The sequence below is a fragment of the Microtus ochrogaster genome, chromosome 6, assembly GCF_000317375.1.
Source record: "Microtus ochrogaster isolate Prairie Vole_2 chromosome 6, MicOch1.0, whole genome shotgun sequence".
In the NCBI taxonomy this organism is placed as follows: Eukaryota; Metazoa; Chordata; class Mammalia; order Rodentia; family Cricetidae; genus Microtus; species Microtus ochrogaster.
This window is the reverse complement of record NC_022013.1, coordinates 676,000-681,938: the sequence shown is the minus strand read 5'-3', so window position 1 is coordinate 681,938 and position 5,939 is coordinate 676,000. Positions and strand designations below refer to the sequence as shown.

The 5,939-nt window shown below is 43.7% G+C and overlaps 1 non-coding gene across 1 annotated transcript; it reads left to right on the top strand.

Moving 5' to 3' along the window:
• The first annotated feature begins 378 nt into the window (after window positions 1-378).
• On the top strand, window positions 379-486 carry LOC113456247. The gene has a single exon (XR_003377097.1). It is a non-coding gene; the product is annotated as a U6 spliceosomal RNA (small nuclear RNA).
• The last annotated feature ends 5,453 nt before the right edge of the window (window positions 487-5,939 follow it).

Genomic DNA, 5,939 nt, shown 5'->3' with positions numbered 1-5,939 from the left:
ACTGCACACATGTGCACAAGTGTGCATGTGTGCACACGGAGAATTAAAGAAATGCATCTCTTTTAAAATAAAAAGCTTCTACATCTAGAGTGTTTTATATTTTTATTTTTCTGTTCTTGGGAGGAGAGAGTCTTGATTCTTTGTAGATAGTTATTAACGACCCATCTTTTGACAGAACAGAGAAAACAATGCCCTAAATGGGATTAAGAAAGCGAGCACTCTGGGCTGGAATCCAGGGCTAAATTACTTGATTCTCTTATAAAATAAAGAGATGAGGTGTTGATATCTCCTCAACAGATCCATCCCAGGCCATGTACAGTGGGAGCCATAGATCTTCGCATCTTCTATGAAGAAATGCTTTTTATGAAGAATAGTTAAGTGCTCGCTTCAGCAGCACATATACTAAGAATTAGAACAATACAGAGAAGATTAGCATGGCCCCAGTGCAAGGATGACAAGCAAATTCTTGGAGCATCCCAAATTCTTCACAGAAAAACTGGAAGAGTCTACAACATCACTCAGCCTGCTGTGGGCATCATTGTAAACAAGGAAGTGTAGTCAGACTCTATTTGGACCACCAGTGCCCACATAATGACATGGAAACATCTTATTAATCATGAAAGGCTAGCCTTAGCTTAGCCTTGTTCCCAACTTAGCTCTTACAGCTAAAAGTAACCTATTAATCTATGTTCTGTCATATGGCTCTCCTTCATTCTGTATATCCAACTTCCTCTGTGTCTGACTGGTGAATTCTGCACACTTCAGATTCTTCCCAAGTTCCTCTCCCTGGAAATCCTTCCTATCCTCTCCTGCCTAGCTATTGGCCATTCAGCTCTTTATCAAACCAATCAGAAGGCACCTTAGGAGAGACACATCTTCACAGTGTACAAAAAGATTGCCCCACAACAAGAAAGCTAAGGGCAAGATTCCGACCAAGAGAATTAACGTACATATTGAGCACACTGAACACTCTAAAAGCCAAGACATCTCCCTGAAATGGGAGGAAGAAAATGATCCTTAAAAACAAGCCAAAGAGAAAGGCACCTGGGCTCAAGTTCCAACCTCCTCCACCCAGAGAACTACATTTTGTTAGAACTAAACAGGAGGGAGCCTGGACACCGGAGCCCATTCCCTATGAGTTCATGGCTTAATGTACAAAAAGAAATAAAGGACCCAGGCGGTAAAGCATTCTTCTAAAAAGAAAAATAGAAAAATGAGCAATTGAGAACTGGGGATGCAGCTCAGTGGTAGAGTTCTTGCCTAGCGTGCTCAAGGCCCTGAGTTCAATCGCTGCTACTCCAATAAATAAGTAATAGTACAAGTAGATAAACAAAAGCAAAGAGAGCAATTGATAACTTTGAAATCATATGACACTCCTGATAGATTGTGGTCTTTCATGAGTTTACTAGGAACCCTGTCACTATTTCCGAACACAGAAACAGTGCTTTTATGGTTTCAAAGAAGCATCTAATTTTAGAATAAAGGCACTTCATAAATAGTCTTCATCTGTGGCCCCTGTAGGGTAGTTCTTGGAAAGTCTTATGTCATTCTGTGCTCACAGGTACCTCACGGCTATGACAAGTCCTTGGTAGCTTTCTCCCTGACGTCCTACGCTTCTGCCTTCCAGTGTCAGAATGACTCTGCTGCAGCAGTTGAGACACTAAGTCCCTTCTTAAGACAGATGTAGGTCTCATCCCCATCTGCCACAGAGATCATAGAGGAAGACCTATGAGGATGATGTGCGCAAGCTGACACCTCTCAGATCCCCTGCTACCAAGGGCCTTGCTTTCCAGATGTGAGAACTGGAGCCAACAGATGGCTGCCAGCTGTTAGCATTTTCACGGTCACCCTTGAGTAGAAAGAGACTCTTTGCCAAGGTTGTGCCTTCTCAGCACAGTCTGCCTTTATTGGCTGTTCAAAGCAGTAGGCTGTAAGCTGGTACAACTTGGTTTGGCATGGGAAACACAGGTATTCATATAGGCGATACTCTCCAGAGATTCCCATAGGGCCAGCCAAGGTTTTTGTTGGACCTACATGGCAATTCAACTTTTTCTCCTACCCAGTCCAGTTACCTGCCTCTTTTTCTAGTTGGTCTTTGTTTGACTGTAAGAGACTTAGCCTTATAGGACAGTTTCTGATATACAGAAAACTTGAGAAGATTTCTCGGTTAGCATATACCCTGCATTCAGTCTCCCCCAAAACTTATTTTAGGATGATTGTTCATTGTGGTGGTATGTTTGCTCGTGGGCTTGCTTGCTTGCTTGCTTGGTTTCACACTTGTTTGCTTGCTTGTTTTGAGACAGGGTCTGTAACCCAGACTGGCCTCTAGTTCCCTATGTAACCAAGGATGGCCTTGAATTTCTGATACTTCTGCCTTCACCACCCCAGAGCTGGGGTTAGAGGAGTGAATCACCATGTGTGCTTTATGCCGTGCAGGAAGACCAGAGTCAGAGCTTCGTGCCCGCTAGCCAAGCCCTCCACCAACTCAGTGGCATCCCTGGTCTTACCGCTACGAATAACGAACAGTACCAGCGCACTGCTGTCAACTAGTCTAGTTTTGATTAGGTTTTCTCAGAGCTCAACTGCTTCATCTCCTGTTAAAGATTGCATCATGGCCGGCACACTGCTTTTAGTTATCATGTTTCTTTAGGCAATGGTCCTCCCACAGGATTTGATCCTTTGTAGCATCCTGCATCTAAAGACACATCTTAGAATCTACTTCTAGAAGCAGACATGGTGGTGTTTGCCTGATATCCTAGCATTTGAGAGATCAGGACGAAAAGAAAGGTGTTTAGGGTCACCTTCATCTTCATAAGAAGTTGGAGTCCAGTCTGGGCTACATAAAACCCTGTGTTTAAAAATTTTTTTTAATTTAATTTTAAAAGAGGGACTAGAGAACTTGTTGATCTTTCAGGAGACCAGAGTTTGGTGTCCAGTACTCAGATAGGGTGGCTCACAAACGCCTTTAACTCCAGCTCCAAGGGATCCAACACCCTCTACCGGCCTCCAAAGGCACTCACACACATGTGGCATACACACACACACACATACACAGTCACACAGTCACACGTATACCTTAGCAGAAATGAATCTTTAAAAACTTACAAGGAAGAAAATAATATCTGTTTCTAGATCTAACCCCTAGACTGTGGCTAACCCTGTGACTGTTGGCTGCCTGCACAGCCCCTCTGCTACCTTCTTGCTAACATCATCCCAGTGTCACTAATCACAATGTGTCTATGGTAAGAAACTAATTCCCATCTTACTTTTTATTGACTGGCATCTGATCCAGACCTATCCAAGACATAAGGGAATGCCTTCCAGGGAAAATAACCCTTTCCTCTGGGTTAATAAATAAATAAAAATCACAATAATGGGGCTCTACACATCACTGTGGTATTGATATGCACTTAACAGTTGCTGAGGAAGGAAGAGATATTTCCTTCAGTGATGTAGGCACAGGTGCCTATGCTCCAGGAAACAAACCTTCATCCAGGCTCCTTGTCTTAGTTGGGGTTCCTATTGCTGTGATGAGACGCCATGACCACAGCAACTCTTACAAAGGAAAACATTTAACTGAGACTGGCTTACAGTCCGGAGGTTTAGTCCATTGTCATCATGGTAGGAAGCATGGCAGCATGCAGGCAGACATGGTGCTGAAGAAATATCTGGGAGTTTTATAACTGAATCCGCAGGTAGGAGGGCAAGCAGCAGGAAGAGAGAGTGAGCCACTGGGCCTGGTTTGAGCTTATGAAACCTTAAAACCCATCCCCTGTGACACAGTTCCTTCAACAAGGCCACACCTCCAATAATGACACTCCCTGTGAGCCTATGGCAGGCATTTTTATTCAAATTACCACACTACTGATAAACAATCCTTTTTTTTTAATTATCAAACTTTAATTGATAGACTAATCTTACAGGATAAACAATAAGACAGCTAGTCAAGATTACACATTAAAAAAAAAAATCCAGCAGCGCAAATCTAATAGACTAAATACGTTCATCTCCTCCCAAACAGGCATTTTTGATTTAAAAACAAACAAGAACAGAATGTACACCACAAGGAAACAGTACTTACATATTGTCAGATATCTCTGCAGAACTCTGTAGGAAAGGTAAAGAAGGTTCTCAGCCACCAAGAAAGCAGAACCACCCAGCCTGGCAGGTAAATCCACCAGCAAACCAGAGGGCTCCTGGCCACTGTGACTTCAAAAAGGTTTCCAGGCCTATGAAGAAGGAAATGGGCCTGATCTGAAGACAAAGGGGCCATCCTTTTCCAAGAGAACAGGGTTGAACAGTAGCACGGAGCAAGAGAAAGTTGGCTCCCTCAGTAGATGTGTGGAAAGAAAGCCTGACACCGGAATTTATTCTGATAAACAATCCTAATGATACCCAATGTGTCACTCACACACACACACACACACACACACACACACACACACACACACACACGCGAGTGTGAAAGTAGAAGGAGACCTTGTTGAGAAGAGGAAGAGGATCAGCAGGAGTGAGAAATAAAAAGGGGGGAATGGAGCAAATCTGAAACACATTATATACATGCATGAAAATGTCATAGTGAAGTACATTATTCTGTATATTTATTATTAGTATACTAATATGCTAGTTTAAAAAAGTCCTAAAGTTATAAGAAGGATCCAAGGCGATCTTCCCCTATCTGCCCTAAGCCCTGCTGAGTGATGCCTCTAACATAATGGCTTTGGCAATATGGTAGACTACAAGAGGCGAGGACTTCAGATCCTCCTGCCATCCCCGAGCTACAGAACCAACTCCGTAGATGGAATTCCTGTTAAACTGATTAAGAAAAAATAAAACGCCTTATGTGTAGGATTCCACCTGCTACCTACTAGGGATAGTGTAGGAAAGTGTTTACAATAAGGAGCATAATGCCTAAAAGGAAGAAAGAACCATTTGTGTGTCTGTGCAGTATGTGTATACACAAGTGTGTGTGTGTGTGTGCAGATGTGTATGCCCATGTATGTCCATCAAAGGCCAAAGAAGGCCCTTGGGTGTCCTCCTCTAGTGTCCTCCACCTTATCCCTTTGATACTGGATCCCTCAACTCAAACTGGAGCTTGCTGTTTTTCAGCTAGGAAGGCAGCCAGCAGGCTCCAACAATCCTCCTGTAGCATTGGGGTTACAGGCAGACACAACTAAACCCATTTTTGCTTGGTTTGGTTTTGCTTTTCTTTAGTTTGTTTTGTAAGATGGGGTTTCCCTGTGTAGCTCTGGCTGCCCTGGAACTCACTCTGTAGACCAGGCTGGCCTCAAACTCAGAGATCCCTCTGCCTCTGCCTCCCTGATTGCTGGGATTAAAGGTACACATCACCATCCCAGCATTAAACCCAGCTTTTTACACGGGTAGTGGGAATCCAAACTCAGGTCTTCATACTTCATGGCAAGAACTCTTACCCACTGAACCATGCCCCCACTAGCCCAGAAAGTCATGAACTTTTAAGAACACAGGCCCTACAGAGGTTGAACTGGACAGTGGTTCTTGCCAAGGCAACCATAGACCCTTAGTGGCAGGGTCTTCGCCTCTCTGCTCTGCTAGATGACTTTTTTCTACCTCAGAGTTCCCACTCCCCATAAAGATGACTTACTTAATCTTAAGGCTTGGTCCAAGTCTAAATCTAAGGCCCTGGGATAACTCGGCATCATCTCTATTCTTTCACTTAGCAAATTAATCTGCTTCTAATGCTTCTTGTACACGTGTGTGTGCATGTGTGTGCATATCCATATGTGTGGATGCGTGTATCTGTATAGGATATACACACACTCATGTGAAGGCCCAAGGACAGCCTCAGATGAGGTCCCACAGGTATCATCCACCTAGTTTTTTCAGACAGGGATTCTCACTGGCCTAGAACTCATGGATGTGGCTGTGCCAGAGGACAGTGAGCCTCCTCTCTCTACCTC